The sequence below is a fragment of the Benincasa hispida genome, chromosome 4 (genome assembly GCF_027475165.1).
Source record: "Benincasa hispida cultivar pf3 chromosome 4, pf3_genome.v1.1, whole genome shotgun sequence".
Lineage (NCBI taxonomy): Eukaryota > Viridiplantae > Streptophyta > Magnoliopsida > Cucurbitales > Cucurbitaceae > Benincasa > Benincasa hispida.
Window position 1 is genome coordinate 11,303,563 of NC_143481.1, and position 25,527 is coordinate 11,329,089.

Consider the following 25,527-nt stretch of genomic DNA (forward strand, 5'->3'; position numbering starts at 1 on the left):
CTTATGTATGGAGCTAAGGATTTGATCCTTACAGGATACACAGACTCTAACTTTTAGACTGATCGAGATTCTAGGAAATCCACATCAGGGTCAGTATTTACTCTTAACAGATGAGCTATAGTCTGGCAAAGCATTAAACAAGGATGCATCGCAGACTCCACTATGGAAGTTGAATACGTAGCTACTTGTGAAGCTGCTAAGGAAGTTATTTGGTTGAGGAAGTTCCTTACTGATTTGGAAGTATTTCCAAATATGTTTTCGTTTATCACACTTTATTGTGATAGTAGTGGTGTTGTGGAAAATTCAAAGGAACCTAGGAGTCATAAAAGAGGCAAACACATTGAAAGGAAATATCATTTAATCCAAGAGATTGTGCAACGAGGTGACGTGACAGTCATGAAGATAGCTTTGAAGCACAAGGATGTTGATTTGTTTACGAAGGCTCTCATGGCTAAAGTGCTCGAGGGTCTTCTAGAAAGTCTGGGTCTACGGAAAATACGACATATTGTCTAGGGCAAATAGTAGATGTCACTGGGTTATAGTTTTATGCCCTAATTTATTATATTGTGTATTATACACTCCTCCCTTAGATTTAGGATAAGTGGGAGATTGTGAGGATTGGTGTCCTAAATCTCTTATATTCTCGTAATTTGTAAACTTCTGTAAACAAATCGTTATTAATAAAATAATTATTATTTTATGTGCACTAACTCAATCCAATAAACTAAGATCCTAGGTTATTTTTATGTAATTAAAAACATGTATGTGGAGACATACAAGTGGATCATATTTAAGTGATAACCTGAACAATCTATAGTAGATGGATAAGGCTAGGTACTTTATCCTAGTGATACTATAGATACAACCCGCTTTGTAATTATTACAGTTGTTGTAAAGTGTTACAAATGATATGATCCTGATCATTTATGCGGAGACTTGTGAGTAGGGGTATCCTATATAAAGAGTTTGTATAAGACTAGACCACAAAATTATTAGTCTCTCTTTATAACACCATTGCTAGAAAAGATTTACATTTCACTAGGATGACCATAGGTGACTTGACCTTAATCCTGAGTGAGTTGTGAATTCGTGCCTATAAGAGTGATTCTTTAATTTGTATGGGTGAGAGTGGCCAGATTCGTCAACTTAATATGCCTACCGTTTTGGGGATTCGTCTGAGTGGGGAACTAAGAACTCAACTACACAAGATGACATTCAACCCTTCCATTTGTTAGGGTAAGCAGATGAATTACTCCCCTAAGGGCTCATTCTAGGTCTTGAACAATGAGGGTCTTCACCCTCTCACTGGCTATAGAGGGATTTATTTGTAGTGGGACTATGACTAATTGTTCATTAGAAGGATCGGTGGTACTTAAGAAGTTTGATATAACTACAAAGGTAAAACAATAATTTTGACCCATTTATACTTACGAGCAATTTGTGAAGGGTCAACGCACCGTTGCTTGGTTATATCCAATGGACACAAAAATATATCTACAGTGTGAAAAGTACAGTTGTCGGTCTTTTGTGGAATGATCAACAGTTAATGAATGTTGTTAATTTGATTAAAGAGTTTAATCAATTAATCTTGTATCATTGGAGCTTCAATCTGTTGGTCCATAAGGTCCCCTTGTTAGCTCAATTAGGATTAATGAAAATCAAACTAATTTTGATTTAATTTAAATTGTTCAAATTAATTAAAAAAGAATTAATTGTATGAGATACAATTTATCTAATGTATGTTGATACATTATTATAAAGTATAATGTATATGCTACATTATAATATAAAATCTTATTGAGAGGATTAAATATTTGAATATGATTCAAATATTGATCATATGAATATGACTCATATAAAAACTCTATGTTAAAATTAATATGAATGTGATTCATATTAAAGCTATATAGTTTAATGGAAGGGGTTGTCATTTGAATATGATCCAAATACTAATATATGAATGAGATTTGTATAAAAACTTTAGGTTAAAATTAATGTGAATTTGGTTCATATTAAAACTATAGATTGTATGAAATAAAATAAACTATAGGTTATATTATATATGATATAATATAAACTATAGGTTTTATATTATATATGATATAATATATAGTTTATTTTAATTATATTATTATTAATATAATTAAAATATGAGAGATATCTTCTTTTTGGAGTTAAGGAGTTATTTTTCACGCATTATCTCATATACAATTTTTTGGCAGTGAAGAGGGAGGATCAGTGTGGTTGATGTGAAAACAATGAAGAGAAAAAAGTTTCTCTCTGTTTTTTAGATCATCTTCTTCCTCTGTCAAAGAAATTCTCTCTCTAGATTTATTCTTCTTTCCTTACTAAAAGGCAAACCCACACAACTCTGCCTTTAACTCTCTCCTTAAGAATAAACTTCTTTGGTGGTGTCCAAGAAGTTCTGTATAGTGGTGTTTCGGATCGAGAAGGAACTTTCACTGTACATGACCAACGGATAGGAAAAGTGAAGATTAGATCTTCAAGGGTTAGTCCAATTTCTTCCCTTTTTCTCTCTATACTTGTAGAAGCATGCTAAAGGTGATTGTTTATCCTATATAGTTTTTGTTATTGCTCTGTTTTATTAAGTTCTATAAAACAACTTCAAAGACACGAGCGATCGCTCGCTTTCACTGCAGGAAATCGATTCCCTTCAACTTAAACATGTATGTGGTTGATATTCAAGTCGATCATATTTAAGTAATTAAAAGGAATAGAAATCAATAAGATGCAATTAGTATAATGTATATGGATATATTATATTAATTTGAATAAATTAATTTTGGATTAATTTGAATTGTTCAAACTAATTAAAGGGAATTAGTTGTATAAGAAGCAATTGATATAATTTATATGGATATATTATAATATGAAGTTTGATAAGAGAAATAAATATTTGAATATGATTCAAATATCAATTATATGAATGAGATTCATATAAAACTATAGGTCAAAAATAATATGAATATGATTCATATTAAAGCTATAGGTTATATGAGAGAATATAAAGTTGGATTATATTATATTATATATGATATAATATAAACTGTGGGTATATACTAATTATATTATTTTTTTAATAAAACTAAATGTAGAACACGATGAGGGAGTTCTATGAAGCATATATACTTCATGTGAGGCAAAGAATCTGTATCAGATACCGATACTCTCAGATAATTACCAAATACGCATATGATATGTGATTTGACGTATCTGTTACTACGCTCACCTTTTTTTAAAGAAAAAAAGATAAGCAACTCATCTAATATTTTCCAACTCAAAACTAAGTAGCTAAAAAGCTTATTGCCCCAGTTCAAAACTAAAAGAAAAAAATTAAAAAAATATCAAATTCTAAAATCATCTAATATTCATCTTCACGCTTGAGTCTCCATAAAGTCCCGCAAGATATAACCCACTCGAATATCTTAAAAAATTCAACACAAGAAGTTGTTTGTTTATTTTCATACTTCTCCCTCTAATCTTCTTCTACTTATCTGATCAATTTAAGTCCATTTTCTATTGCATTTCATTGACTATTCTATTTCAACATCTTAGATGTTGCTTTTTGTAATTTATGTTATTGTTTGTATTGTATTTTGTAATATTGTCATTGACTTGTATGTTAAATTTACCTATATCCTAGATTTTTTTAAAGAAAACAAAACGTAACTTCAACGTATCAGTATCCTAGTTTTTTAAGAATTAACATATCGTCGTATCCTATTTTATTCATATCATGTATCTATATCCGTGTCTATGCTTCATAAGGAGTTATAATAACTCCCCTCATTCTCTCATATATAGCAAACAGAGGAAGTTTTGAAAACGTACGTGAAATTCATAGTGTGTGAAATCACTACAATTCTTCTTCCTCTCATTGATCTCTCTCAAGTAAACTTCTTTCCAATTCCCTCACCAAAATTCAATAGACGAGCTCACAACTCCTTTTTGGTTATTACCTTGAGAATAGCCAAGGAAGCCTTTGGTGGTAGTGTCCAAGAGAAATCATGTATGTTGTTGTGTTTGTAAGGAGGAGAAGAGTTCATAATCTTCAGGAGAAGAGAACGTGGAGAAGTATTTTTCATCAAGGGTAAGTTTCTCATCTTCCCTTTCCTTTCTATACTTTTTTTGTGGGCAGCATGCTTAAAGTTGTTTATCGTTCTATGTATTCTCTAGTTTTCTTTTATTTTGTTCCAAAAAGAATTCACTGACACAAAGGCGATCATTCGCTTCCACACTGAGATTTCATCTCTTCAATTAGTATTAGAGCTAAATTGTGTCTCTGAATTTATTTTCAGAGAAATGGTAGGTATTGCACTGCATTGCGAATGTGGTTTCCAAATTTGATGTTTTAAAACTTTGGCACTTTAGATTTACTACTTTAAATTTTTTTAAGTTGTAAGGACCTATTGTTTTGGGCATTTAATTCTTACTATCGAGTCTGTAGGTCCATATTGATCGTGATGCAAGTGTTGTTGAGAAGATTGGCACAATTTGGTGCAAGAATGGACTCAATTTTTTAAGCAAAAATTGCATTATGTGCTAGAGCGTAATGGGAGAGTGTTGCAACACACAAAAAGGCCAACATATTGCAACTCTCCAACCGATCGTTACTGCATTGGAGCACTTCCAAACCAGCGTCATAAGCTCCAGCCGAGCGTAGCAAGGCTGGAGCAATTTCCTGACCAAAATTGAGATGCTCCAGCCGAGCATTGCAACACTCTGAGACGTTCACGCATGTGCACCCAGCGGTTTGGAGGTTGTGGGTTCAAGGCAAACGTGGTGCAGCAACCATTTTTTTACCTATTTTTTCGAATTTGATGTAATTTATTTGTTTTTAATTAATTAAATTAATGTAAATGTTATATTAATTTAATTAATTTTTAGGAATGCCAATTTTTTGTCTAATTTTGCTGGTTATTTAATTTTACATATGATGTATAATTATTTTTACATGTTGCATAATGTATGTTATATAGTTTTAAAATCCCACCATAAGATAAACATTTATCATGATCATGTTTAATATAGTTGTTATATTATATAGTTGCATGATATTATCAGCATGTCCATGCATCATATTGAATATAAATGTTATATTATATGATTGCATGTATCATTAACATATCCATGCATTACACTATAGTATAAAAGTTATTTATATGGTTGATTGATGGATATGTTCTATTTTCATTAGTTTATAATATAAGTGTTATATTAATGAAAATGAATTTGCATCGAGCATGATATTATTTAATAAATATAATTTTTATATTTAATTAATGTCATTAGATGCATGATTATAGGTCTTAATTATTTCATTAATTTATAATTGTTATAAGTTTGATCATTAGAATTAAAATATATAATCAAGAGTTGCATGCAAAGAAAGGTTTCAATTAATTTTAAATGGTTTAAAAATAATTCACTTAGACCTATGTTAAAATATTTCTAATATGATTAAAAGTAGGTTAATCTTTTACTTTCTTTTTAATAGGATTAAATTGGAAATAATAAAAGATTATATTTAAAAAATAATTATCTATAAGAACCTTTGTCTGGGGAAGATTCTATCTAAGGCTGGGGTATTTAAGCTGGCGGAAACAGAACACCCCTACCTGAGAATGGACCTAGAACATGATTTAGACAAGTATTTTATATGCATGCAATACATGATTTAGTTTATTAAAGTGTTTAATAAACAAAATCAAATATTGTTAAGTTATCCAATATAAGAGTTATATTGGGCCATTTTAACAATGGACTTAGGTAAATTATTAGCCGAATTTACCTAAGTAACGAAATCTAGGTTTAAAACACTTAATGGGAGGAAAATGATGTATATGATATATCAATTTCCTTTCACATTCTCCCTAAAAGTTCACACCATGAGATCTATGTTCGGCGTCGTGGCACCATTTGCTTGTGTACCCCTAAGGAAGGTGTTTTCATAGATTAATATCAAGGTAAATGGAGAAAGTGTTTATAGTAAGTGGGAGAGGGACGTGTGTCAACACATCCCACAGTCTTCTTCATTAGTTTGTAGTAAGGTGTTTGCTTGTGTCCCCTTAAGGAAGGTATTTGCATGAAATCTTACTCAAACTCCAATAATGGATAGGATTGCTTTAATTTTTGCCCCAATTGAATTTTTTCGACGGTTGGCTCATTTAGGCGAAACTCTAGAGTCTAAAATGAAGGGTTATACTTACAAGAAATTGTTAAGCAAGTCAATGATTTATTGACCGAACAATGGTGAATAATTATAATAAAATAAGAGTTATTCTTGTGTATTGATTGGTTGAGAATGTCTCAATTTAGTGAAAGGGTGTATGTCCACCCTATGATGACTTTTTATCCATCTCATTGAAGCATCATTGTAAAATTAGATGTCACATAGGGTACATTAAAATTTTGCTAACTTTTTATTGTTTTAATGGGTAATAATATAACTAATATAAATAATTTATATGGTTTCAGCAAACTTCAAAATGCTAGCACTACAATCAACCTTCTAAGGACTGATAAGTTAACTGGTGATAACTACACAAGTTGGAAAAACACAAACAATACTACACTAATCATGGATGACCAAAGATTGTCCTGCTTGAGGAGTGTCCTCGGGCCCCAACTCAAAATGCAGCTTGAAATATTCGGGATGCATACAAGAGATGAGTAAAGGAAAATGAGAAGGCCCAAGCATACAATATTGCCAGCTTGTTTAAAGTTTTGAAAAGAAGCATGAATCCATGGTCACTGCACTCGATATTATGGATTCACTACAAGAGATGTTTGGACAATCATCTCACAGCTCAAACATGACTCTCTGAAGTTCATCTTCAATGCTCGTTGCAAGAGGAGACATCTGTCAGAGACACGTTCTCAACATGATGGTCTATTTTAATGTAACTAAAATGAATGGTGTCGTCATCGATGAGCCAGTCAAGTTAGCTTTATTTTGGAGACTTTGCTAGAGAATTTCCTTCAGTTTCGTAGTAACGCTATTATGAACAAGCTAGACTACAACCTGACCACCCTCCTCAATGAACTATAGAATTACCAATCCTTGATAAAAGTCAAGGAACAGAAGGGAGAGGAAAAGGTTGCCACTTCTTCCAAGAAGTTCTACAGAGGTTCGAACCTCTGGAACTAAGTCTATGCCTTCTTCATCTGGCACTAAAAAGTGGAAGAAGAAGGTGTTGGAAATGATGCCTTAAACTCTCGTTGGGTCCAGTAGTTTGTAAACACAATTTTGAACAAATGCTTGTTATGTATAATATATGATATTTTCTTCACTTTTGTCTATGAACATTGGATGTTTTAATTGCTTTACCATAAACCAATAAACTAAGGTTCTTGGTTGTCGTTTGTAACTTAAGCATGTATATGGAGACATACAGGTAGATCATGCCTTAAGTGATAACCAAAATGGTCTGTAGTATATGGATATAGGAGGGATACCTTATCCTGGTAACGCTACAGATACGGCATGCTTTGTAGAATAGTTACAAGTGTTGTGACTTGCTACAGATCATCTAATCCTAATCATTGATGTGGAGACATGCAAGCGAGGGTGTCCTTGTTGGTTGGAAAAGGGAGAGGAAAATAAATATGCTTGTCTTATGTTATGCGTTAATCTCCATGCGTCGACGGTCATGTGTTGGACTAGAAAATATACAATATGCGTTAAAGCACGTATGCGATGACCATACATTCCTGTCACAAGTTTTCTTGCTTTCTCACCAAGTATAATGAGAAAACAAGTTTCTCAGGATGATCCGAGGTCGAACACAGAGACTTGTAACTCAATAATGCTTGTGAAGTACTGCGTTTGAGGTGATGAAAAAAAGTAAAAAGACAGAAGTTAATGGATCGTGTGCTACTCCTACTCCTAACTAAACAGAATGAGCAATGGAAGTTTAACTATGAGAATTGGTAGAGATGCGGCAACTACTAACGCGTAATAAGATGCATGAAGAAATAGAATTGTGGAGGGGATAAATTCACCACGTCATTAAGCTTGGTCATAAGGGTAATCCCAACTCGCCACACTAACGCATCGCACACCTCTCAGTGGTCAGCCTCATGCTTATATCTCTATAATGCATGGTTGCGTTGAGCATAAGATTATTCCTATCTCTAGAAACGCTGCTTACTTTGCTTAGTGAGTTCCACTACTTACCCTCTCGGGCAGTTAGTTATAGCTACTCAGCTCATAGACAAGCATTATGATAGCCTCACACTAAGCAAAGAGGATTGACTCACTATACTCGCACAACGTACATCTCTCGGTGGTTTGCTACATGCGTCATATCTCTATGCCGTATGATTGAGTATGCGATAACTATTGCAATCTACACTTAACTCACTGCAATGAAAGTAAAAGATGATAAAGAAGAAGAAGATGATGAATATGGTGTTGAAGGAACTAAAAAAATGCATTGATTACAAAATGTATTAATGTCTTAAGCCAAAATGTAATACAATACAGAGATAAGAAGAAAAATGGAGGGCTAGATGTAGGTAATCTCTTGCTTCTATCAGGTATACCTCAAGGCTGTCGGTGGTGCCATGGATAGATGGTGGAGAAGTCTCTCTCGAGCTTTATCTCCTACGAAACTCCGGTCGTCACTCGAAAGGGGCATGGAGTTGAAGAATCCTCAAAGAGTGTCTGCTCATGCTCTCATCTGTGATCACAAGGATCTGTCTTAAGGTAGAAACTCGGATGATTTTAAGTGAAGATCCAAGCTTCTATTTATAGAGCTCAAACGCTGACAACTCTGGTACCCTATTCTGACTCACTACTGCTTCTGTCGCGGTATGGGAAATGTCAGCATCACCTTATCTTGTTGATACTCCCAAGGTATGCATTCGTGGTTATTTCTTCTGAAGGTCAACGCATTCCACCAATCTCGCGTTCAGTCTTCTATCACGATTATCACTTTGTGGACGCAGCATTCCATGCGATGAACTAGTCTTTATGATGATCAACGCATGCGGTCAATCTTGCGGCGGTCTGAGACCGACACATGCGATCAATTCCTGCAATATCTGCAAAAATAGACACTTTGATGCGGAATAACGTATGATATAGGGTTAATGAAGATTTTTGGTGTTGATCGATGCATGTTCACTTTTTCACATGAATTTTTTGTATTATTGACGCATATTCTCTTATTAGCCCTCATAATTCTAAGTAAAAGGCTACAATAGCTTGTATTTCTACAAGCTATCGTCCTATATAAAGGAGTTTGTATAAGACCGGACCACGATGTGTTATAGTCTCATTATATAACGTCGTTCATGACAGAGACTTCACTTCACTAGGATGACCATAGGTAACATGACCTCAATCATGAGTGAGTTAGGAACTCCTGCCTTTGAGGGCGGTCCTTTGATTTGCATGGGTGCGAGTGGCCAGGTCATCGACTCAAACCTACCACTTTGGAGATTCGTCTAATTTTGGAACTGGGAACTCATCTACACAAGATGGAATTCACTCCTTCACCAAAGCAGGAGTAAGTAGATAGATTGCTCCCTTAAAGGCTGATTTTGGGGCTTGAACGATGTGGTGCCACACACCTTCTCATGGCTCGAGAGATGTCCACACATAGTAGGACTATGTTGTATTGTTCATTAGAGGGATCAGTGGTACTTAAGAAGTTAGATGTAACTACAGGGGTAAAACAGTAAATTGGCCCAAGTGTACTTACAAGTGTCTGTGAAGGGTTATCGTACTGTTGATTGGTTATAACCAATGGATACAGAAATATATATGTGGTGAGAAGAGTGAAATTGTCGATCTTTAGTGGAATGTCTGGCAGTTAAAGGATGGTGAATATCGTGGCTAAAGATTTTAGTCAGCTATTCACGTACCATTGGAGCTTCAATCTATAGATTCATAAGGTCCCCTTGGTAGCTCAATGGATTCAAGTTGAGAATCAGTTTTTGGGTCAGTTTCAAGGGTTCAAATTGACAAGAAGGAGTTCGATTATATATGATATGATTGAACTGGTTAATTATATATGATATGATTGACATTATGTATGAGATACATTATTTGGAGGAAATAGATATAAATATGATTTATATCTAGTGGAGGAGAAAAAGATTATGGTTCATATGTTGCATTTGATGTGATATTAAACCGTAGGTTAATGAATATCAGATGATTATATTTTATTTAATTTTGATAATTATAGGATAATTGTTGCCCGATTTTTTCTCTATAACCGAATGATAGTGGGAGGTTGCATTCAGTTTTCGTAATTGAAGGATAAAATGAAAATCGTTTTCATTTTGCAAAAGGATCAGACATTCGCTCACGTATAGTGTATACTGCCTATCACATAGCAAACTGAGAGCCTACACGATAGCTCGACGTTTCTAAACGATCGTATACGCGCGCATTCTTTTAAACGATCATATAGGATTTGCTAAACGATCGTATAGCTTTTTCTTATACGATCGCGACCCTTTTACTAAATGATCGTGTACCTTTACCTAAATGATAAAGCATCGTCTATACAATAGACACTTGATTTCTCCCACTTGCTTGGTCGTGGTTTATGATTTTCTCTTCCTCCTTCCCTCTACCAAATCCAACAGAGCCCACACCTCCTGGATTCTCACACAGAGAATACTGAGGGTTCTAAGTGGTAATGTCTGCCTTGCTACCGAGTTTGTGTGGAGTTCATTCGTGGGTAGACGATTACTTAGACGTTCTCAGGGAAAGCGAGAGGAGCAGTCCTTGGACAAGAACGAGTTTTCTGTGAAGAAGAGTTCTTCAACTGGTACGTATTTCGTTCTCTTGTTGTTTAAGTTTCCAAGCATGCTTGTAAGTTGTTGTTAAATGCATATCTATTATGTTTAATTGTGAATGCGTTAATTCTGTCACAATGAGTTTGGAATGATCTCGCTTGCACTCAAAAGTACTCTTTGATAAGAGTTCCTTCAGAAGGGAGGTCAGGGTAATAAAGCTAACCAGGTTATAGCCCAAAGGGCCAGAGAGGCCAGGTTTGCCAAAGAAAAATGTTTCTATTACAACCAGGAGGGACATCAAAAACGAGACCAAACAAGGTAAATATGATTTACTAATTTTGAAAACTTGTTTAGTGGAGAATGATGATTCGGCCTGACAGTAGCTCGGGACTGGCGAGATGATGATGCGGGTTGGAACAGAGCATATTGTCTCAACAGTTACAGCGAGAGGTGTGAAACTACTCTTTCAGAAATCATTTATCTCATTAAACAATGTATATGAGAATCTGGATTTGAAACAGAGCCTAATTTCTATAAAAGCTTTGCTTGAACAAAATTATATTATTTCTTTTCTTGTAAATAAAGCATTTATTTATAAGAATGGTGTAAATATTTGTTCTGAAACCTAGAGAGTAGTTTATATGTGCTAATGTTGTTAGCATTAAAAGCACTATTAAATTCTGAAATGTTCAGAACTACAACAACTCAGCATAAAAGACAAAAGATTTCTCCTAAAGAAAATTCCCATCTTTGGCACTTAAGATTAGGTCACATAAATCTCAATAGGATTGAGAGGTTGGTTAAGAGTGGACTTCTAAGTGAGTTAGAAGAGGACTCTTTACCAATATATGAGTCATACCTTGAAGGTAAAATGACAAAAAGATCTTTTATTAGAAAAAGTCATAGAGCCAAAGAACCCTTGAAACTTATACATTCAAGCCTCTATAGTCCTTGATCACAGCCTTTTTGGCATCGCTCCCAAAAGACCATTATCAAATAAATTTATAATCTCATTGAACTAACAACTTATACGAACCAGTAGCACAAGCGACAAGTTTGGGGTCGAACCACAGGAAAGCACAGAAGATTAGTTCCATGCTCATTTTTAGTTAAAGTTGTAAATGGGGAGGGGGAGGGGAGGGTTGGTGTTGATTGATAATTGGATATACAGAAAATAAAATGCAAGAAAAATAAAGATAGAAATGCAATTAATATAGACACTATAGATTAAGGGAATTGGAATTTCTCAATGTAACTCTAATCATTGAATTGCCTAAATGTAATTTTAGGTTCTTAACTGTGCCTAGCCCAATTGATTGGACATCCAACCAATCATCCTAATTACCTAATTAGCTAAACATGTTCAAATGAATCCATATTAAACATGATTAACCAACAGCATTAAGTTCTAGGGCTTATGTAAGGATGAACATTTAATTTCCACCATCTAATTAAATATTCGATGTGCTTTTCTCTAGGTTGATAGGGCAATACTCTTTGTTATAGGCAACAAAAATATAAGCCTAACTAGCCTATTGCTTCACATGGATTAACTAACATTACATGTCACATATTGCAAATTAACCCTAAGCATTCAATCTCATATTCCTTATTTAGTTTGTCAGATAATCAAGAGAAAATGCATGATTAAGGAAGATAAACACAGAGAAATCCATAGCTAAGATATATGAATTACATTTAAACAAAACTCTCAAAATTACATTGTTCCAAAATCCCCTAAACTAGAAAATAGCTAGTACCTGTAGGATCTAAAGGCAACAATAGAGGGGGGGTGAATAGGGTTGACTACCAATTTTTTTTCTTTTTTTAAAAATAATTTTATCTTCAAACAATGCTCAATAAAGTTAACTCACTAATTTGATTAAAGAAAATTTATGCAAGACAAAACTTAAATCATGCAAGCTATGATAACTTCAAATTTAAAGACAATTTAATCAAGGATAAATTTAAATAACATACTAAAAATTAAATCATGCAATTTGGAAAGATTAAAAAAATAACTAAGACAAAAAGCAAAAAATTTGAAAACAAGAAATAAAAGAGAGAGGAAGAGAAAATACTGGGAATTATAATGGTTCGGCAAATTGCCTACTCCACTCTCCAAGACTTCTTCTTGGGTATTTCACTAAGTGATCCTCTTGCAGGTGAAGACCAAACAGACACACAACCCTCTTTTTCCTAGGCTAAAGAGAAATCCAAGATCCTTTTTATTGGTTTAGGATCAAACCAATTTCTTTTTCTCACAACCCAAGGTGTACCCACACCTTAATACAATTCCCAAAAATTAAAAGAAAACCTCACAATATTACCTTTTGAAGGCTAAATACACAAGTTGAGCACTCAGAAAAAAAAATCACAAAAATAACTCTAGGCCAATTTAGGAGCAAGGAGGACAAGAATTTGAGAATAGAGAGAATTGAAAGCTTAAGACTTGTAGCTTTTGGTGTATCAATGAAGAGTAAAATCAAGTCGAATTTATAGGCAAGTGGGAAAATTTTTTGCCATTGGATATGATTGCAAATGAAGGGTGGAGATTGAATAAAAATAGAAAAGGAAAGGATTTGAAAAGGAATTTTGAAAGATTGGAATTATTGAGATTTGGAGAATATAAAGGATTTGAAGGATGGAAATTTAGGAAGGAAATCAAATTTGAAAAGGCTGAAATTTGATGAAAATTTGGAGAAAATTGGATCAGGAAATTAAAGGAAAATAAGAGAATAAAAATGAAAATAAAAAATAACCAGATGATATGAGCACCACATGCACAGGGGAAGAGATTGAGCGTCACGCGCTACATTCTGTGAAGAAACCGAAGGCACGTGCGGCGCACGCGCGCGTGAAGCTGGGTGGCCACCACTTGTCATTATCTCATTCGTCCACGATCGCCACATCATGTGCCACACCGTCACCACGTCAGCAAAAAGTGATCAGATGGAGCGTCACACCATCCGCCACATCAGCTGCCACGTCATCAATATTGACCATTTGTGTGCCACGTCAACAAGGTGCCACGTGTCACTGCCACGTTGGATTTCCTCTCCAATCTTCTTTTGCTTATAACTTTCTCGTTTGAACTCCGATTTGAACGATTCAAATTGCTTGGAATTGTCTTTCCGAGCTCTACAAGATAGTGACTCTGAAATACTAAAAATGTTAATACAAAAAATCTGAATTTTTTATCATCAAAATATTGAGTTTGATTGAAGCCCTAAAGCTAACAATCTCCCCCTTTTTTATGATGACAAACCACCATAATACCAAAAATACTTCTCCCCATTTTTTTATCTAAAAAGATATACAAGTAATTTTTCTCCTCCTTAATCATACAAATAATACTCCCCCTCAATAAATTATAACATATAAATTCATATAAATATGAATAATGCTCCCCTTATCAAAACATAATTAGGCAATTCTAATAATACCAAGTGCAAGTCTATTTTTACAAAAGGCTTCTTCATTTAATGCCTTTGTAAGAATATTTGCTACCTAGTTCTTAGTATTAACATAATTAATAACAATATTCTTATTTTGCACATGCTCTCGAAGAAAATGATGTCTAATATCTATATGCTTTGTTCTAGAATGTTGAATGGGATTTTTAGTTAAATTAATTGAACTAGTATTATCACAAAAGATTGGTACTTGTTCAAAATTTAAACCAAAATCACGCAACGTTTGTTTCATCCATAAAACTTGAGAACAACAACTAGCAACAGCAATATATTCAGCCTCAGTGGTAGATAATGCAACAGAATTTTGCTTTTTACTATATCAAGATACTAAAGAACTACCTAGAAAATGACATGTTCCGCTAGTACTTTTTCTTCAGTTAGACTACTAGCAAAAGCAGCATCAAAATATGCAATCAAATCTAAAGATGCATTTTTAGGATACCATAAGCCTAAATCAACGGTACCAAGCAAATATTTAAAAATTCTTTTTACAGCATGCAAGTGCGATTCTTTAGGACATGATTGAAAACTAGCACTCATGCATACACTAAACATAATATCAAGCCTACTCGTAGTTAAGTAAAGCAAGGATACGATCATACCTCTATAAGCTTTAATATCTACATTTTTACCTTTTTCATCCTTATCAAGCTTTATAGTGGTACTCATCGGGGTCTTTGCTACTTTTGCATTATCGAACTTAAACCTTTTGAGTAGATCCCTTGTGTACTTTTCTTGATTTATGAAGATTTCATCTTTAAGTTGTTTAATTTGAAGCCCAAGGAAGAATTTAAGTTCTCCCATCATGCTCATTTCAAACTCACTATGCATACACTTAGAGAATTCTTCACAAAGAGAAGAGTTAGTAGCACCAAATATAATATCATCAACATAGATTTGCACTAATAAAATATCATTATCTTTAATTTTGACAAAAAGAGTAGTATCAATAAGTCCCATTTTAAAACCATTTTCTAGGAAAAATTTACTCAAACGATCATACCAAGCTCTAGGAGCTTGTTTAAGACCATAAAGTGCTTTATTTAATTTAAAAACATGATTTGGATTGTCAAAGCTTTCAAAACCAGGAGGTTGTTCAATATACACTTCCTCCATTATGAAACCATTTAAGAAAGCACTTTTTACATCCATTTGAAATTAAGTAAAATTCTTATGAGACGCAAATGCAAGCAACATGCGAATAGATTCTAATCTAGCAACAGGAGCAAATGTTTCCTCATAATTTATTCCTTCTTCTTGACTATAGTCTTGAGCAACTAGTCTAACTTTATTTCTAACAATATTATCAGATTCATCCATTTTATTTCTAAATATCCATTTAGTACCTATAACAGGATGATCACTAGGACGCAGGACTAGTTCCCACACATTATTTCTTTCAAATTGATTTAATTCTTCTTGCATAGAAATTAACCAGAACTCATCAAATTCAGCATCTTTAAAAGACTTTGGTTCAATTTGAGACACGAAAGCAACATTATTGAAAGCATTTAAATAAGAGCGAGTTCTTACCCCTTGAGATACATCACCTATTATTAACTCCTGAGGATGGTGAGTGGAGAATCTCCAATCCTGAGGGAGGGGTTTTTCTGGCTCTTTCTGAGATTCATTTGATATTGTTTCCCTATCTTTAATACTAAAATCTTTAATAGGTATTTCTAATTCATCACTAGCAGAAACTTTATTAGTGGCAACATGTGTTTCATCAAAAACAACATTCATTGACTCTTCAAGTACATGAGTTCTTTTATTAAAAACTTTATATACTTTACTACATGTAGAATATCCTAAGAATATGCCAATGTCCGTTTTTTACTCAAACTTTCCAAGTTTCCCTTTGTCTTTCAAAATAAAACATTTACAACCAAAGACTTTGAAATAGCTAATATTTGGAGTTTTATTATTAAAAAGCTCAGAAGGAGTTTTATCTAAAACAGGTCTTATTAAAACACGATTCATTACATAAGATGCAGTATTAATAGCTTCAGCCCAAAAAGATTTTGGTAAATCATATTCATTAAGCATGGAGGTACCTAATTCTTGTAAAGATCGATTTTTCCTTTCTATGACACCATTTTATTGAGGTGTTTTTGGAGAGGAAAAATCATGAGAAATTCCATTTTCTTCACAAAAATTTTCAAAAGAAGCATTTTCAAATTCTCCTCCATGATCACTTCTAATTTTCGAAATCATAAAACCTTTTTCATTTTAAATTCTTTTTGAAAAGCTAATAAAAGATTTTAAAGCTTCATCCTTATGAGATAAAAATAAAACCCAAGTAAATCTCGAAAAATCATCAACTATAACAAACGCATAATTTTTTCCACTTAGACTTGCAACTCTAGTAGGTCCAAAAAGGTCCATATATAACAATTGCAAAGGTCTAGAAGTAGAAACCATTTTCTTTGGTTTGAAAGAAGACTTAGTTTGTTTACCCATTTGACAAGCATCACAAACTTTATCTTTTTCAAAGTTAATTTTGGAAGACCTCTAACAAGAGATTTCTTAGAAATATTTGAAATTAAATGCATGCTAGCATGACCTAACCTTCTATGTCATAACCACGAATCTTCATGCAATGCAGATAAACATTTATTTTCTACTATAGGACAATCTAATAGATCAATAGTATAAACATTTTTATCTCTATTTCCTACAAAACAGAACTTTTCCATCACATGCATTTTCTATTGTACAAATTTTATCACTAAAAATTACTCTATATCCTTTATCACATAATTGACTAATACTTAATAAATCATGCTTTAAACCATCAACCAACAAAACATTTTCAATAAGAAAATTCGAATGGTTACTAATATTACCTTTGCCAATAATCTTACCCTTTTTATTGTCACCGAAGGTAACGTATCCTCCATCTTTCTTTTCTAGGTATGTGAATTTTGTGTGGTCCCCAGTCATATGTTTTAAACATCCACTGTCTAAGTACCACTTATTCTTCATGGATCTCAAACATACCTGAGAGAATTAATTCTCAAGATGTAACCTTAGGTACCCAAATTTGTTTGGGTCCTTGGGGGTTAGCTAACAAAAATTTAGGAATCCATCTCTTTTCATTCATAATATTGATTTTTCTTAAATTGCATGCATAAGCTTTATGACCATGTTTTCCACATGCATGACAAATAATAGAACCTTCTTTGACAAAGTAGTTTGTAAATTTCTTTTGTTTTTGGTGAGGTTTATAACCTAAGCCACTTTTATCAAATATGCATTGTTGCTTACCCATCATGATATCTAAATTCTTTTTCCCATTTGTAAACTTTAAAAGAGTAACTGAAATATCTTCATTTTTATTTTCTAATAATTTATACTCTTCTTTTAAAGCATGCAAATTTGATTTAGATAAATCTAGATCTTTTCCTAATGTCTCATTTTTCTCGTTTAGATTATCTAGCTCAATTAATAAATTATTATTTTCAAGAGCTAATTTAGCATTTTTCTTCCTAAAAGACATATATTTGCAGCCTAGTTTTTCAAATTCAATTTTAACTTCATTATATGCATCAATGAGCTCATCAAAAGTAAGGTTTTCAGGACTTACCTCATCATCGTCGTCGTCGTCGTCTTCAAAAGCCATAACGCATAGATTTGCTACTTCTTCCTCGCTTTCAGATTCACTTTCATCGCTTTCGTCCCAAGTAGCTTTCATGACCTTCCTGCTCTTCTTTGAAATGGATTTTCTTTGAGGACAGTCCCACTTTACGTGTCCGAGCTTTTTTCATTCATAACAGATGATTGTATCTCTGTTGCTCTTTTCTCCTTTGCCTTCTTGATTGTTGACTTTCTTTGAGAAGTTCCTTTTCCTAAAATGCTTTTTGAACTTCTTGGTCAAGTAAGCGAACTCCTCATCATTTAGTTCAGCTTTAGTTCCAGAGTCCTCTTGAACTTGAGTGGACTTTAATGCTAGGCTCTTCTTCTTTTTGACATCTTCTTCCACATTGGCCTTTATGATTATCTCATGTGTCATGAGAGATCCAACGAGCTCCTCTAGTGGAAGTTTTAAGAGGTCTTTTGCTTCTTGGATTGCCGTCACCTTAGCTTCCCAACTCTTAGGTAATGATCTAAGAATTTTTCTCACATTTTCAGAGGTGATATAAGATGTTCCTAATCCCTTTAAAGCATTAACAATATTCGTGAACCTAGTAAACATTTCAAATATAGTTTCATTTGCATCCATTTTGAACAATTCATAATTATGAACTAACATGCTAATCTTTGACTCTTTAACTTGATTAGTTCCTTCACGAGTTACTTCAAGCATATCCCAAATTTCTTTAGCAGAATTACATGCAGAGACTCGATTAAACTCATCAGGACATAAAGCACAAAATAGACAGTTCATGGATTTAGCATTAATAGAAAACTTCTTTTTATCTTCATCATTAAACTCTTTTTCTTCCTTAAGAATATCTTTATTATCAACTATCTTAGTAGGAATTAAAGGACTATTAAAAAAAATTTCCCATAGATTATAGTCAATAGAATTCAAATAAATTATCATCCTAGTTTTCCACCATGCATAATTATTTCCATCAAAAAAAGGTGGCATAGTGGTAGATTGACCTTCACCATACTCATTTATTCCAGTAGCTACCATAAGCTCGAACAATTAAGTTTTTCGAAAGAGGAAGAGAATATAATAATTTTTTTAAAAGATTTTTTTAAAGAGAAATACTTTTCCAAAATTTAGATTTTAATCAAAAAGATTTCAAACATTAAGAAGTAGAGAAAAAAAATAAGGTTTTAATAACCAATTTTCAAGACAAAAAAATTCTAATGAAAACAGCTTTTAAAACTCAATTTTTCAAACTTTTTACAAAAATTAGAAAAATTCCAGATTTAATAAGATTAAAAAAACAGAATGTAAAATCAAGAAAAAAAATACAAAACCTTTTTGAAATAAGAAAACCGAACTACCTACTCTGATACCAATTGTAGGATCTAAAGGCAATACTAGAGGGGGGTGAATAGGGTTGACTAACAATTTTTTTTCTTTTTTAAAAAATATTTTTATCCTCAAACAATGCTCAATAAAGTTAACCCACTAATTTGATTAAAGAAAATTTATGCAAGACAAAACTTAAATCATACAAGCTATGATAACTTCAAATTTAAAGACAATTTAATCAAGGATAAATTTAAATAACACACTAAAAATTAAATCATGCAATTTGGAAAGATTAAAAAAATAACTAAGACAAGAAGCAAAAAATTTGAAAACAAGAAATAAAAGAGAGAGAGGAAGAGAAAACACCGGGAATTTTAGTGGTTCAGCAAATTGCCTACTCAACTCTCCAAGACTCCTTCTTGGGTATTTCACTAAGTGATCCTCTCGCAGGTGAGGACCAAACCGACACACGACCCACTTTTTCCTAGGCTAAAGAGAAACCTAAGATCCTTTTTATTGGTTCAGGATCAAACTAATTTCTTTTCTCACAAACCAAGGTGTACCCACACCTTAATACAATTCCCAAAAATTAAAAGAAAACCTCACAATATTACCTCTTGAAGGTTAAATACACAAATTGAGCACTCAGAAAAAGAAAAAAAAAACTCACAAAAATAACTCTAGGCCAATTTAGGAGCAAGGAGGACAAGAATTTGAGAGTAGAGAGAATTAAGAGCTTAAGACTTGATAGCTTTTGGTGTATCGTAAAATCAAGTCAAATTTATAAGCGAGGGGGATAAATTATGGCCATTGGATATGATTGCAAATGAAGGGTGGAGATTGAATAAAAATAGAAAAGGAATTTTGAAATATTGGAATTATTGAGATTTGGAAAATAAAAAGGATTTGAAGGATGAAAATTTAGGAAGGAAATCAAATTTGAAAAGGTTGAAATTTGGTGAGAATTTGGAGAAAATTTGATTAGGAAATTAAAGGAAAATAAGAGAATAAAAATAAAAATAAAAAATAACCGGATGATATGAGCACCACGTGCACAGGGGAGGAGATTGAGCGTCACGCGCTACATTCTGTGAAGAAACCACAGGTACGTGCAGTGCACGTGCGCGTCCGCGCGTGAAGCTGGGTGACCGCCATTTGTCATTATCTCATTCGTCCATGGTCGCCACGTCACTGCCACATCATGTGCCACGTCATCGGCACGTCAGCAAAAAGTGATCGGTTAGAGCATCACGTCATCCGCCATGTCAGCTGCCACATCATCAATATTGACCGTTTGTGTGCCACGTTAGCCTTCTCATCGGATGCCACGCCAACAAGATGCCACGTATCACTGCCACATTGGATTTCCTCTCCTATCTTCTTTTGTTTATAACTTTCTCGTTTGAACTCCGATTTGAACGATTCAAATTGTGTTGGAATCGTTTTTCCGAGCTCTACAAGATAGTGACACTGAAAATTTTAGTACAAAAAAAAATCTAAGTTTGTTATCATCAAAATACTTGGTTTGATTGAATCCCTAAAGCTAATAGTACCTACCTTCCCATTGAGGTGGAGGGGACAAATTTCGGCATCGTTCCATTAATTACATGAGAGAAAGGAATACAAATACAAGTGGAAGAGAGAAAATGGGAAGCAATTCGGTTGGGGGTCAAATGGGAGTGATGTTTTTTTTTTTTTGTTCTAAAATCAAAGAAGGGTATTTAAATATGCTACGCAACATCGCAACACTTGGAAAGAGCATAGCGATGTTTGTGAAGGAACTCTTATTTAAGAGAACCATTGAGTGGAAGCAAGATCTTTCCAAACCCATTATGAAAGAATAAATCATTTACAAACATCCAAGAATAGTTATGCATTATTGAGTAAATTACAGCATGCTTTCAATTAAAAATAACTAGGATCAAGTGACATATATTTGAAGAACTTTCTTCACGTATTCCCTCGATCTACACTAATCAGGCATCCCAGCAAACTCGATCACGAGCACGAACGCAATGAATAACCAGTGGAATCACGAACTATCAGATCCTCGAACCCAATCGAGTGAGACTCGATCATCGATCCTCGAATAGCAACACTCGACATTACCACTCGATTACCTTGGTATTCTCGGTGTGAGAATCCAGGAGGTGTGGGATCTGTGTGGATTTGGTAGAGGGAAGGAGGAAGTATACAATTGAGTTAAACAATCTTGTAAGTAGGAGAAAGGTTTAGTCTATCATATAGACACTGGGTACTCGATCGTTTAGTAACGAGGAGTAATCATCTAATAAACTCACTCATCATTTCATCTCTTAAAAGGGCTATCATATAGCTCTCTCTTTTCACTCGATCTAAAATGATGCGCTTAATCTTACGATTATGAAAAATGAAAACTTTTTTCATTTTTATTCTTCAGTTATTAAAACTGAAAATAACCTCTCATTTCATGCACAGTTAAAGGAGTAACCAACCAACAATTATCATATAATTGTTTTTATTATAAATAAATATAATAACTAATTTATCATATTATATTTATAACCTATAGTTTTAATATCACACAATATGTAATATTTAAACCATAGTTCTTTTCTCCTTTATTTAATATAAATCATATTTATATTAATTCCTCCAATTAATATATCTAATGCATCAAATCAATTGTATCACATATAATTGAATCAATTTAATTATATCATATATAATCAAATTCCCTCTTGTTAATTTGAGCACTTCAAACTAACCCAAAAACTGATTCTCAACTTGAATCCATTGAGCTACCAAGGGGACTTTATGGACCTATAGCTTGAAGCTCCAATGATACGTGAATAACTGACTAAACTCTTTAATCACAATATCCACCATCCGTTAGCTGCCGGGCATTCCACTAAAGATTGACAGTTGCACTCTTCGCACTACATATATATTTTTATGTCCATTGGATATAACCAATCAACAGTACGATAATCCTTCACAAATCGCTCGTAAGTACAACTAGGTCAATTTACCATTTTGCCCCTATAGATACATCTAACTCCTAAAGTACCACTGAATCCTCTAATGAACAATACATCATAGTCCTACTATGAGTGAACACTTCTCAGGCCATGAGAAAGTGTATGGCACCACATTGTTCAAGCCCCAGAATCAACCCTTAAGGGAGCAATCTATCTACTTACCGCTGCTTCGGGGAAGGAGTGAATTTTTTCTTGTGTAGCTGAGTTCCCAGCTCCCCAATCAGACGAATCCCCAAAGTGGTAGGTTTGAGTCAGCGATCTCGCCACTCGCACCCATACAAATCAAAGGACCGCTCTCATAGGCAGGAGTTCCCAAATCACTCAAGATTAAGGTCATATAACCTATGGTCATCCTAGTGAAATGAAAGTCTTTGTCATGGACGGCGTTATATAATGAGACTAAACATTTCGTGGTCCAGTCTTATACAAACTCCTTTGTATAGGATACCCCCGCTCGCATGTCTCCACATGAATGATTAGAATCAGACCATCTGTAGCACTTTACAACACTTGTAACATCTACAAAGCGAGTCGTATCCGTAGTGTCACCAGGATAAGGTTTCCCTCCTTTATCTATATACTACAAACCATTTAGGTTATCACTTAAGGCATGATCCACTTGTATGTCTCCACATACATGCTTAAGTTGCAACGATAACCAAGGATCTTAGTTTATTGGTTTGTGGTTAGTGCAACTAAAATATCTCATATTTCATAGACAATAGTGAAGAAAATATCTCATATTATTACATCACACATGTTTGTTCATACAAGTGTTTACAAACTACAAGACCCTACGATATTTAGGGCATCAACTCCAACAATTTCCCACTTGTCCTAAAACGAGTGGGTGCACAAGATAAAAATAAGTACAAAACAATAAATAGGGCACTAAAACCCAGTACAAAATCTCCCACTTGCCCTAGTTCAGCCACAGATGGTCCCGTAGACCCATGCTATGTAGGTGACCATCAAATACCTTAGCCGTGAGAGCCTTCGTAAACGGGTCAGCAACGTTGTGCTCTGAAGCTATCTTCATCACTATCACATCCTCTCGATGCACAATCTCGCAGATGAGATGGTATTTTTGCTCTATATGTTTATCGTGCTTGTGACTCCTAGGCACCCTGGAATTTGCCATAACACCACTATTATCACAATAAAGTGTGATGGGCCTAGACATGTCTGGAGCAACTTCTAGATTGGTCAGGAATTTCCTAAGCCAGACGGCCTCCTTAGCAACTTCACAAGCCGCTACATACTCGACCTCCATGTTGGAGCCAACGATGCACCTCTACTTAGTGCTTCGCCATACTACAACCCCTTCGTTAAGAGTGAACACTGATCCTGAAGTGGATTTTCGAGAATCCTTATCAGTCTGAAAATCAAAGTCAGTGTATTTAATAAGGATCAAATCCTTAGATCCATACACAAGCATGTAGTCCCTCATTCTCCAAAGATACTTGAGGATGTTCTTGACGGCAGTCTAGTGACCTTATCCTAGATTATAATGATATCTACTGACTATCCCCACAGCGTCTCAGATGTCAGGTCTAGTACATAACATAGCATACATCAAACTACCAACGACAGATGCATAAGGAACTCATCTCATTTTCTCAACCTCTTGAGGTGTCTTAGGACACTGTTCCTTAAACAATGTAACTCCATGCCGAAAAGGCAGTAGGCCCTTTTTTGAGTTCTGCATCGAGTACTCGATCAACATCTTATCAATGTATGATGCCTGAGACAGTGCTAGCACTTAATCTCGAAAGATCTGAATACCAAGAACAAATTAAGCCTCTCCCAAATCTTTCATTTGGAATTAGGTCGCTAGCCAATTCTTAACTGAAGTCAATAAGCCTGTATCATTTCCAATGAGTAAGATATCGTCTACATATAACACTAGGAAAACTACTGAACTGTTGATGATTTTCTTATAGACACAAGGCTCATCAACGTTCTGGTCAAAGCCATAAGATTTGATCGCAGTATCAAACCTTATGTTCCAAGATCGAGATGCTTGTTTCAGCCCATAAATGGACCGATTCAGTTTGCAAACCTTTTGCTATTGACCTTGGGCTATGAATCCCTCGGGTTGCACCACATAAATGGTCTTCTCAAGATTACCATTCAAAAAGGCAGTCTTAACATCCATTTGCCATATCTCATAGTCATAATATGAGGTAATGGATAGGAGTACGAATAGACTTCAACATGGAAACGGGCGAGAAACTCTTCTCATAGTCAACTCCCTCCACCTGGGTATAACCCTTTGCCACAAGTCTAGCTTTGAAAGTTTACACCTTTCCATCAGCACCTTGTTTCCTCTTGTAGATCCATTTACAACCTATAGGTTTAACCCCATCAGGTTGATCTACAAGATCCCATATTGAGTTGAAGTACATAGACTCCATCTCGAGATCAATGGCTTTGACCCATTCATCTTGGTCAACATCCTCCATTGCCTTCTTGTAAGACAATGGATCCTCAATCTCGCCATCAGCTACCATAGTCCGGTTTTCAGTGAAACCCATATAGCGAACAGGTGGGTTCGCAACCCTCCCACAACGTCGAGGTTCCCTCAACATTTGAGGTGGATTTGACCGACTAGATGTGTTGAGATTGGTGTCCTAGTTCTCTCGAAGTCTCGTAGTTTGTAAACTATACACATTGTTATCAATAAAATAAGAGTTATTTTATTTGGCATTTACTCATATCTAATAAACAAAGCTCCATGGTTATTGTATGTAAACTTAAGCATGTATATGAGATATACAAGTGGATCATGCCTTAAGTGATAACCTAAAAATTCTATAGTATAATTATTAAGGAGGGATACCTGATCCTGGTGACACTATGGATACGGCTCGCTTTGTAAAGGTTTACAAGTGTTGTGAACTACTACAGATGGTTGATCCTGACCATTCATATGGAGACATGCGAGCGAGGATGTCTTATATAAAGAGTTTGTATAAGACCGGACCACAAGATGACTAGTCTCTTTATATAACGCATTGATACTTGAGACTTACATCTCACCTAAACGACCATAGGTGACATGACTTCAATCTTGAGTGTTTTGGGAACTCTTGCCTTTGAGAGCGATCCTTTGATTAGTATGGGTGAGAGTGGTTAGATTGCCAACTCAGCATGCCTACCTTTTTGGGGATTTGTCTGATTTAGGAGCTGGGAACTCAATTACACAAGGTGAAATTCACTCCTTCCCCAAAATAGAGGTAAGTAGATAGATTGCTCCCTTAAAGGTTGATTCCAGGTCATGAACATAGTGGCCACAACTTCTCTTTGGAAGAGAGAA